Below are 12180 nucleotides of genomic sequence, written 5' to 3'. Positions count from 1 at the left end.
TCCTGTATATGGGTGCCTACATCATAGAAGGTTCGTGGTTAATTGCTTGAATAATTTATTCAAGAGTTTGCCAGGGATTAGAATGAAAACCTCTAATTTTTATAAATCTTCTCTCTTTTGAAGATAAGGCTTTAAAACATTTCTGCAAGTTGTCTCTTATGATTCTCAGATCTTTCCTAAGCAGGTGGCCAATACTTTTGGAGAATGAGTAGGATGGGATTGCAATGAACATTCCAGATAGGTAGAAAAGCATAAATATTATGTGCGCTTACACAGCACATGTACTTGGCCTCACATATTAATAAGTGTTTACTGATTTTACGTAAAACTAGTCCTGATGACTTCTTCCTGTTTTTTCAGCAACTACCGTAATTTTTACAAGCAATATTTACCTGTAAATATGGGGGGTGATGTGTTCTTAGGAGCAGTACATTTCACCAGTGAAGGGGACCACTGTGGTCATCTGTTTCATCATCATCATATTCAGTTAAGGAAATCGAGACCTAGAGAGTAGAGGACTTGCCTCAGGCCTTAGAACAGGTAGTAGTACACTGAGAACTGGACTCCTAGTCAAGGGCTCTTTCAGTCACACAAAAATGTTTATCTGAGGTTGCCGCACTGATACTATTGTCAGACCAGGATCCAGTGAATTGACAATGGTCCTTATCTAGACCATTAATTTTGCTCAAGGAAAAAAATGCCATGATGCAGTATAGAGTCTTGGTCATGCATTGGAAAATTCTATGCTGATGTATAAAACAGGGACTAGGCAAGAAGGATAAATTCTCAACACAATCTATCTTTATTACAGGAAAAGCAATTTAAAACGTATTTCACTGAGTAGTGCCAGAACATTACTGAAAAAAGAAAGTTAATGCTTTTTCCTTTGAAAAAGCCCTCCATAATGTGTAGATATTGTCATATTAGAGGCACTCCAGGGAAATGCTTGGTCAACTAAAATTGTTAAAGAGCAAAAACTGAACACTGACTTGGAAGTAAAGTGAAATATATTTTCCCACGTCTGTGAATTTTAATGGTAGCCACTGATGCACTGCTTAATTTCTTCCACCCTACAAAAATAAAAGATATTCTTGAGGGAGGAAAAAAAAAGGCTTTGACAGCTAGTGCAGGGAAATTGATGGCAGTAGAAGGCTGTTTGAGAAAAAAATGTGGGAACTCAAACACTGTTGGTGGGAGTGTAAATTGAATCAGCCACTTTGAAGAACAATTTGGCAGTTTCTATTAAAATGAAAAATGCTTATACCTTATCATTTAAGAATCCTGCTTCTGTGTATCTATTGTAAAAAAAAATTCTTGGGATGTGTGCCCAGTGAGGAGGTTGTAAGGCTGTTGTTTGTATGTAACAGTGAACATCTGGACACCTGAAGGCTCATCAATAGGGACATGGCTAACAGAGCTGAGAAATGACCATTCTGTGTAATACTGTGTCTCAGCTAAAGATAAGAAGGGAGATCTTTGTTGAATGAAAAGAAAACAAGTTGCTGAATGATAAGAATGATCATTAAGTATGACACTGTGTTTAAAAACAAAAGCCTCAGAAAACAGAAGTATATGTTCCTCTAGGCACATAACTTTCATGACATCACATGGAGATCTAGAATTTTGCTGTCTAGTATTGTAGCCACTAGGCACAAAAGCCTATTTATACTTAAATGAGTAAAAATTTTAAAAATAAAAATTCTATTCTTCAATTGCATTAGCCACATTTCAAGTACTGAATAGCCACATGGGCCTAGTGGTTCCTATAATGGACAAGAGAGTCTGGAAAGAGAGACACAATTGATCATAGGGTTTCCTGTGAGGAGGGTCAAGTTTGGGGATGGTGGTCTATAGGACCTCTAGATTTTTGGGTAATTTTGACAATTTTTACAATGAGAATAGATTGTATATTACATGGATAATTTATAAAAGTAATGCATTTGTAAAATTGCAGACATGCCTCGTAATGCTATTTCTAAAACATTTTGAATTTTTAATGGGTAGATCAGTGTAAATTGATTTGGACACACAGTCCTTTTAGTCTAACTATCTAAAATGCACAACAAATATTAAAACAAGGTGTACAAACCATTGGCTCCCTTCTTCCCTTCCTTTAACACATGTCTTCTGGGCACACTATATTTCAGGCATTTAAAATACAAGGATCACAAGGCAACCACTGCTCAGGTTGAAGAGTCTTCACCGTGGGCCCAGCAGGAGGATTTCTTTGTCATGCATTATTTTTCCTTTGTAACTGATTAAATAATTACTGGCTGACTTTATGCAGTGCTTACATAATTACAGAATATAAGTGGTGGTTCTTAAACTAGTTAGAATATGTATTTATATATTAGTGTAATAAGTATTCATAGTTATTTTATTAGGACTGAAAAATAATAATTTTGGGGAAAAAACTCATATTGTTCTTCATAATTTAGCCATCATTCGAGCACTTCCCGGTCAGAATAACTTCTTTGAAAGCACTGGAAAGAAAAGCATATACTCGCTTATACAGTTATACATAGACTTACTGGAGGATTAGAAGTATGGGGTTGATGGAAGCACACTTTCTTGATTAAGATTTTAGATGATAGAGAGGTCGGTAGTGTGGTGGTAAATCTTGAGTATGAGTGTCCTTGTCAATGCTATACACACAGGAGACTTGACTGAAAGCTTCAGCTAACTGTGAACACAGAAAAGAATGAATCTGGTGTCCTCAGATACACAATGATCAGCATCTCCATTATGTCCATAGAACTTAACACATAGTATTGATCCAGTTAAATGCTTTCAAATTAATTAAATTGCATCCAGAAAGTCATCTATAAGTCTTAGATAAGGTTTGTCTTTTAATTTCAATTAGTAATGTAGAAACAGGCAAAGAATTTCACCATACTTGCAGGAGTGTGTTTTTCAATTTCTTTTCTTTTTTTTTTGCCTCACCTTAAAAATGCGGATCTAATATTTACTTTTAGAATTGAATCTTTTATAGTGTTGTGCTCATTTGAAAAAATAGTTTATGGTACTGTTATGTAATAATGCTTACTTAGAAAAAAATTGTTTTTTTACATTTTTATTTATTTTTGAGAGACAGAGCACAAGTGGGGGAAGGGCAGAGAGAGAATGAGACACGGAATCCAAAGCAGGCCCCAGGCTCCGAGCTGTCATCACAGAGCCAGATGAGGGGCTCGAACTCACGAATCGTGCGATCATGACCTGAGCCATAGCCGGACGCTTAACTGACTGAGCCACTCAGGCATCCCGATAAGGCTTACTTTAAAAAATCCATTATTTATTAAAATATCAGCAACAGGGCACCTGGCTGTACTCAGTCAAGAGTACATGTGACTCGATCTTGGGGTCATGAGTTTGAGTCTCATGTTGGGGGTAGATTTTACTTAAAATATAAAATAAAAATCTCTTCCTTGAAAAAAATCAGCAACAAATTTAAACACTACACCAATGGCTGGATATAAATTTGAAATGGCATCACCTGGGTACAAGTTAATTGCCTTCATTTGCTAGATAGATTTCAATTGCTATCAATCACTACTTATTCTAATCCCTGGAGATTTAAGAAGGGACCAGTATTACCATCACCTGGGAGCTTTGGAAATCCAAACTCCCGAGCCCCACTCCAGGCCTACTGAATCAATCTCTCTTTGGTGTGGTCTCCAAGTGATTCTTAAGTGATTTAAATCTTGAAATGCACTTGTTTGGGCTTGTGTTGCTTTTGTGCACCTTCTCACCAACAGTGGCTTCTAGATGAGGATTTCTTTGACTCCTTAGCCTGCTCACAGCCTTCTAACTACCATGCTATCAACAGAGTTGGCATTTAGACTCACAGTCCAGTTATTTCACAGCCTCTGCTAAAGTTAAGGCTTTTACAAGAGGAGGTACACCGGTTAAAGAGGAGGGTGGACTTAGCCTCAGGCTCAGAGCAGGAGCATAACAATAACTGTAAGTCCAATAGAGGCTGGTACCAGGCAGTACCTGGACTGCTCCTGGTTTTGCTGTGAGCATTCTGTTCCACTGCAGTTCAGAAGAAGAAAAGAAAAGCATATCAGAAACCTGGGAAGGTTAACATTATCTATCAGCTGTGTTCAAAGACAGGTTTGTAGTAAGCCAAGGTAAGGATTCTGATAATACCCACCTCTGGACATGCTGGAAGATGCAGGTGAATTCAGAGCCAACCAAGGTGGCTTTCATAAATCATATTAGCATATTAAAATACTAAGAGATCTTATTGTAAGGAAACCTGTTTAATTATATTCAATGCAGCCCCTTCCCCTTTTTTTTAATCGCAAAAAGCTTTCTCCCCCATTCAGTGCTCATTAAAATTGAGTAAAATTAGTCCGGTGAGATACACTTTGTGAAAGATGAGTGCAGAGGTTTCTCTTTTATTAAATAATAAGTTAGGTCCTGAAATGTTAGAAAATCTGACTTATGTAATAGTGAATATATGTCGCTCTGTAGTTTCATTATGTTAGAAGTAAAACAGTGCTTTGATTCCAAATATTAAATTAACTTAGGCATTGCTCTCCCACTCTGTCTCTCAAGCTGTGACTCAGATGTCAGAATAAATTTTGTTACCTAGTTCGGGAAGGAATTTTCACAAGTTTCAGGGCCATAAAAATATTAGCAAGGCACCTGGTTAGTGCAGCACCCTCTTATTTTCTTAAACACTGAATATCTCTTTTCCGTTTCTCTTTTTAAAGCATTATCTGTGGAACATACTATCACTACATGCAAATAGATGAGACCATATTTCCTCAGGATGCACTTGGGATAATGATTTTTCTTAAATGGCAGCTGAAACTTGTAATCAAAGACAGCCTCTGATTTTTCTTTTTCTTTTTTCTTTTTTTTTTTAGGTTATAGCACCTTAGGAAAGTTATAGGACTTGTAAATAGAAAACTGAGTTTCAGAGAAACTGAATAAACTTGTTCAAGTTAACTTAGCTAGTTAATTACAGAATTGGAAATAAAACTACAGTTTCTGTGATGCCTTTTGTAAAATATGCCCCATAAATGACTAGGTTGGAGAAGGTTCTTTACAGTTAGATACGAAAAGTATCACACTAAAAATACGATTTGCTTGTGAGGATTCATTGGCTAAATATGTTAAACTTGAGAAAGCAAATTGCCAGCCACAATTATAAACCCCTGAATTATGGACACTTTCAGTGAAATATACTATTTTGTCTCATAAAAACCATGTCCGAAAAACAAAGTGACTGAAACAGATGTTATGTGTCAGGGCTAGAGGGAGGCTTTCCAGTCATATAATGCTAATTTAAAAAAGACTAAAAATCCTTATCCTGGGGCTAGTGGTGGATGTGTACAGAGACTGCAAAAGAGATGAGCAATTTGTGCTCCTTGGTGTCGAAGTTTTGAATAGACTACTACTGTATGGTATTACTCTGAATTTAGGATACATGTTGAGTTTTGTTCATTAGCATGTGTGTTTATGTGGACAAAAACAGCAAAAGACTCTGAAGGTCTGATATGATGAACAATTTTGGGGAGTTTGGGTATGTTTTGTTTATGAAGAAGTATCTATCGGAGCCTCAAAAGTATCATTGCTAATGGGCATTGGTTAGTTTTTTGAGATATTTTTTCTTCAATACATTGAAATAGATATTTTGTAGTGCGATTAGATTTGCATTAAGATATATAACTTCATTTTGCTAAGAGTACCTTTATTAATTTATTTGACTTTATTTTATAAATCCAAAGGCAGTATAGTGTAGTGATTACAAACAGAGACACTGGACTAGGGCTCTTTGGTTTAACATTCAAACTCTGTTACCTACGGGGTGTGTATGACCCTAGGAAAGTTGGTTAACTTCCATGCCTCAGTTTTCTCAACTTGAAAATGAGGTAATAGTACCTACCTCATTGGAATGATTGTGATGGCCAAATTAGGTAATGATGCTAAGGGTTTATGCCTAGGGCATCTTTGTTTTGCACTTATAGCTAGTGACTTTTTCAGTCATTCATTATGGTAGGGGATGGTCTACTACACATATAGTGGGATGTAGGAGATTTTTGTCAGCAAGATGAAGGCAAAGTGCTTGGCTCTTCCAACCACAGAAAGAAGACCCAGAAATAGAGAATGTTAAAATATGTTAAAATTTTAGTAGCCGTTAAAACGTATGGTTTTTATTGAAGTTTGGCTAATATTTAGAGAGGGCATTCTAGTGTATCATTTTAGCATACTAATCAGGAGTAATTCTATTCCAGAACTGGAAGGTTATATAAGTGAATGAAAGAGTGTTCCCTAAATTGTAGTGCAACTGTTTTCTCAGAAATAAAGTAAACATGCTGTGCTAATGTTGCTACTATAAATTGTGTCCTATAAAATATTTTTTCTTTTAAATGAAATACTGACTTACTATTTCATTAGAGGTATCTCTAACATTGAGTTTTGGTCTAGAGGGAAAAAGCACACTTAACATTTAATCTAGGAAAAAAATTAATCTTTTTTTATTAAATTGAGCTGGGACCAACACATTGTATGTTTAAAATATAGCTCTCATATAAATCAAGACAGATATATATATATATACATATATATATACATATATATATACATATATATATATATGTATATATATTGTGTTCAATAAACCCTAGATACTCTTTTTACATTCACAGACTTTTGATGATTAATTAGATGAACCATACTTAGTTAGATGGAAAATATAATTGATTATGTTAAGAAATATCTGATCTCTTTTTGACTTCCCTATTGACTTGAATGTTCCTTACAAATATTGGGTCATTAGCCCCTTTCTTTCCATTTCTACACAAATTCATATTGAGGTGCAACTATTAAACTAAACAGCCTTCAAAATTCCTCCAAATTATAGTACACTCTGCCACCAAATTAATCTTAGGTAGATATCTCTATTATTTACTTATATCCCAAAGAAATTTTACTAATTTTTCCATAGGAAACAGTCTAAAATCCAACATTTCTTGCCTCCTCATGATAATCTACCTCCTCCAAACTATCTTAAAATTATTCTTCCATAGGTACCTTCTTTCAATGTCAAATTCATCTTCTGTTGCTTCTTCAAGTTACATGGTCGAGATATATATGTTACTCCTCTAAACCCTTGAGGCACTGTTTCTATTATTAGTTTGATATTTATCATTCCTTCTCTTTGTTAGAGGGGTTGTCTGTATCTCCCGTTCTCAAGTAGGTATTTTATTGTTTTTGATCTCTGCTAATCAGCCCAAGAGTAATAAAATTTTAGTGATGATGATGATGATTTGAAAAACCCTGTTCCGCCATGTCCAGATGCACTTTTCAGTATAAGGATGATATAATTTTATCATCAGAGTTTATAATGATATAAATCCTAAATGAAAAATAATCACAATGAAAGTTTAAAGTGAAATAATTTAAGAATATAGTATTTTGCAAAATGGAAAACTACCATGGAGTTTAATAAAAGCTCCTTTGTATCAAAGGAGTACAGACATATAGATGAAAAAACACTCAGGAATTCCCCCTCAAGTTGCCCTTCCTAGAATACCGTGCCTTTGTAAGAATTTCGTGACTTGGCAGGCTTCACTGGTTGCCACGGTTATGTCCTGAGTGGAGCCAAGGGCAGAAATCAGTGTTAACTGGACCAGGAGCTCAGCACACTAAGATTTTTACTATGTTTTATAAAAATATCTGTCATCAATTTTAAATACTGGATCGGCTTTCTTTATTGGGGTGATTTGGTACAGAGTTTAAATAAGAGGCCCCAGCACTCCATAGACAAAGAAATCTCAGTTCTGCACTGTTGAAATATATGACTTTGGGCAAGTTATTTAACCTCCTTATGCCCTCATCAGTAAAATAGTGGTAATGAAATAATAGCCTAAGAGTTATTGCAGGAATTAAATGAAATGAAATGCAAGATACCTGGCACATAGTTGATATCCACCATGTATAAATTTCTGTAAGTTCCTTGTATCCGCTTGTGGTAGGCATCTTTTATTGGGTGTTGACTCTATACCAGGCAGTCTTCTCAACAGTTTATATCATGGGTATTAACATATTTAATTTTTGCAGGATTCTTATGCAATAGCTGTTACTATTATTCAATTTCACAGATGAGGAACTGAGCCACAAAGTAAAACAGTATCATAGCTGGGGGTCAAAACAAGCTTCTTGTGGTGGGGGCATGCCTGGGTGGCTGGGTTGGTTACGCATCCAATTTTGGCTCAGGTCATGATCTCAGGGTTCCCGAGTTCAAACCCTGCATCGGCTTCCCGCACTGACAGTGAGGAACCTGCTTGGGATTCTCTCTCTCCCTCTCTCTCACTGCCCCTCCCCCAGTCACACTTTCCCTTTCTCAAAAATAAAACAGAATAAAATAAAAGTGTATAGTTGGGAGAAGCATATGTTGCATTCTGTAGTCATGTGTAAATCATTTTACTTTATCCATCCTTTTGAATAAGCTGCAGCACAGCTCCCTTTCAGTTGTGGGAAATCCAGCCTTACGTGTATCTTACCTACACAGGGGCACATTTTTCAAACCTTGTTCCAGAGCCCGTACACATCTTGTTTCTTATTTGTTTTGCTGCCTGTGAATAATTAGTTAAGTGAATGTTATCAAGAAATCTGAATAATCTAAAAAAACAAATTTTGAAAATTCACAAAAAGGTATTTTGGAAAATCTTTATGAAATTAAGAGATGTTATCTGCTGTTCTAGGCGTGGGTAACTTTATCAAAACATTTCGCCCACTTTCAAATTTCCACTTGTTAAAACCTGAGGCCTTATTTGGCTGTCATTTGCAGTACTGTGTTTTTCAGAAAAGTTTCTGGCAGCTAATTTGAAAGACATTTTGTTAAAAAGAAAAAAAAAGGCAAGCTGTATAGCATTCCTGTTGGAAGAGTTTCCTTGACCCTCTGCATTATTATAAAGAAAATTGCCAGTTTATCCAAACATCACCCACCTTTGGTTATCTTCAGAACTTTCCAATTTGTACTTCCTAAGGCAGTGATTTTCAAGCGTGATTTTGAAACACTGTAGGGTTTTCTAAGTTTTCTGAAGGGGGGAATGGCAAAGAATTCTGAAAACAAAATTAATTTTCTTTTCTTTTTTTTTTTTATTATTTTTTTTATTTAAAAAAAAATTTTTTTTTTTCAACGTTTATTTATTTTTGGGACAGAGAGAGACAGAGCATGAACGGGGGAGGGGCAGAGAGAGAGGGAGACACAGAATCGGAAACAGGCTCCAGGCTCTGAGCCCTCAGCCCAGAGCCCGACGCGGGGCTCGAACTCACGGACCGTGAGATCGTGATCTGGCTGAAGTCGGACGCTTAACTGACTGCGCCACCCAGGCGCCCCAATTTTATTTTCAAAAGGCATCATGAGTACCATATGTTTTTTGAGGGATTTAGGAGGGTAATTGTAGATGTTAGGTTATTGAACAAATAATGATAGGAAATGGGAACCTGTAAACAAGCAGCCAATTCTGCGTTTACACTGGAGTCCTTTAACATGCACCAAAGCAATGGGAGATTTGCAGAATGTCTTCAGTTTTAGTCCATGTTTATCCAAAACCCTCAATGAAATTTTTTATAGGAAATTATTATATCTTCCATTTTAGCTTAGTTATTATCATCGACAAAGTGCCTAATCTCTGAGCATCCGCATGACACGCCATTTATGAGACGACTAGCTTGTAAATAATTTGTTTCTCTTAAGTGAAGGTTACCGAAAGCAAGAACATTCTGAAGCCTAGAATCTCCTGAATTCAATGAATTTCCCATTTTATGGCCTATATTATTCTTAGACATATTGATTACTTTATTTGGTAATTGAGAATCACTTTTCTGTACTTAAAATCAGACATTAAGTATCCTCAGCTTCGAGGCTCTCATCTAGGTACTTGAGCTATACTTTGTCATGTGAATTTTTTTGCAGTTTATCTACTAGAGTATGAACTCCCAGACAGTGTGGACAGAATCTAGCTAATCTTGAAATATCGCAGAGCACTTCATATCGTGCCTAGCACAAAATAAATACCCACAAAGGTTTGATGAATGGAACTAAGCCTTCAGATAGTGGGAAATTTTTCTACTGTTGGAGAGGGAGGGGGAATTTCAGTTTGCTGCCTGCTCTTTTTTTTCCCCTCACTTTATCCAGTTATCTTAATTTTTTATTCTACAAACTTGAATAGGTTTTACATCTACTGACTACTGGGCTTTTTTTTTTTTTTCTCCTCAAATAGTCTTGCTTATTTCTTCTTTATGGCTATTTGCACATTCTAGTTTCTTACCTGTAAGGCAGTTCTCTTTTGCCTTCCTTTCCATCAATTTTTGATCCTTCCGGCTTCAGGCTTTACTCCACCTCAGCATTCCCTCATCACTTATGCATACCTTTTTCATTGCATTTTTCTGCACCTAGATACTATCGGTATTTATGTATTCTGGTGTCTTCTCCTGACTATTGACCAGTCCTATCCATTAACTTATGAGCTCTTTGAGGGAGAGCACTGCATACCTGTTTTGCACAACTCCTCATGCAATGGTCAGTCCTTCCACATACTTTACATAAATTGGCTACTCCTTTGGTAGTATTATATTATGATATTATATATATATATATATATATATATATATACCACTTACATATACCATATAATATATATGCCATGCATATTATATAGTATCTTATTATATATACACATACATATTTATACATATATCCATATATGTATACATAGTGCTGAAAGATATGGAGAAATGGAAATCTTTAGTTTGTTTAAACTGAGGAAGCATGCCACCAGTCTGCCATTTGAGTAGAGATGAAATCTTTAGTACTGGTGAAAATTCTTTAAGAACAATCATACCCCGATTTTTAAAAATTGGATATTTGCATACAGATTTTCTGATTAAGTCATGGAACGAATGTATGGCTCATTAAATTGTTATAGGTATACCACGTGGTGGCCCTGTGTTTCTGTAAACAGAACCTAAGTATCCTTTCCTGTAACATTTTAAAGGCAAGGAATTTAAATTTAAGATGGAATAACTAGGGAGGGAAGGTAGGAGAAACTTTAAAAATTGACCTATTAGTAATCATAGAAACCAAAAATCAAAAACCAAACAAAAACAATTAAGTTCTCCATTCTCCATTTTATCTGGATGTATTTCCTAACTCCTTCTTAAATCATTGTGTTTTTAAAAATTTTTTTTTTTTTTTCAACGTTTATTTATTTTTGGGACAGAGAGAGAGCATGAACGGGGGAGGGGCAGAGAGAGAGGGAGACACAGAATTGGAAACAGGCTCTAGGCTCTGAGCCATCGCCCAGAGCCCAACACGGGGCTCGAACTCACGGACCGCGAGATCGTGACCTGGCTGAAGTCGGACGCTTATCCGACTGCGCCACCCAGGCGCCCCAATCATTGTGTTTTTAAAATAAGAAAAAATATTCTTAGGTCCTGAGAAAAGTGATTTGCTTTGAATCCTGAACTGTCTGTAGCATTGCTAGACTACTGGCACATCTCTATGCAGAGGTTTGGGTTCTCTGCCAATCCAGTTTAATATTTGCACTTCCAATGTCCATATAATGGGATTTAACAGGTTTTATTACTTGGTTACTTGCTTGAATTGTGGTAACATTTTTATTTTTTTTCCAGTAACAAATTAAATAGGCAAGAAATAATTTCTTCTTCTTTCTTAATTTTAAACCTCCTTTGAGTAAGTTTGTTGAAGCTATGTTGATCACAAAAGAAAATCTTAGACTGAAAGAAAATTAAGGAAATAACTAGGTAAAGCTAGATTTATTTTATTCCTATGTAGTTGACTACATAAATTTTTGTATACCGTAAGTAGTGATGGAAACTTGAAAATCAGTTTTAGCTACTCTTATGAAAACAATGTGTCCCTCTGGAAGGTCATCAGTTTAAATCCAAAGAGACAACAAATACCATTCTTGGATGTAAATACTGTTGTTCCATGCTTTGAAAGGGCCACAATTAGCAAGGTTGTACAACACAACAGCAAGCTGAAATGTGTTCCATATGTGGTATTTTGAAACCTTTTGTTTTAGTTTCAAATTGGAGAAAGAGTCCATTTTATTCCCTTGGGATTTGTCTTCTAAGGTGCACCAGATTGTATTTAGCAAGCAGGGAAATATTCCTCCTTATCTAGCTAGTGCTTGTTTA

General features: G+C 35.9%; 1 protein-coding gene across 7 annotated transcripts in view; it reads left to right on the top strand.

Moving 5' to 3' along the window:
* The window catches only part of PDE4D (phosphodiesterase 4D), a 1416267-nt gene that overhangs the window by 681125 nt on the left and 722962 nt on the right, over positions 1-12180 (top strand). The window lies entirely within an intron of this gene.

Source organism: Leopardus geoffroyi, chromosome A1, assembly GCF_018350155.1.
Source record: "Leopardus geoffroyi isolate Oge1 chromosome A1, O.geoffroyi_Oge1_pat1.0, whole genome shotgun sequence".
NCBI lineage: Eukaryota > Metazoa > Chordata > Mammalia > Carnivora > Felidae > Leopardus > Leopardus geoffroyi.
The sequence above is the reverse complement of the archived record's forward strand: the minus strand, read 5'-3'. Positions and strand labels throughout refer to the sequence as shown.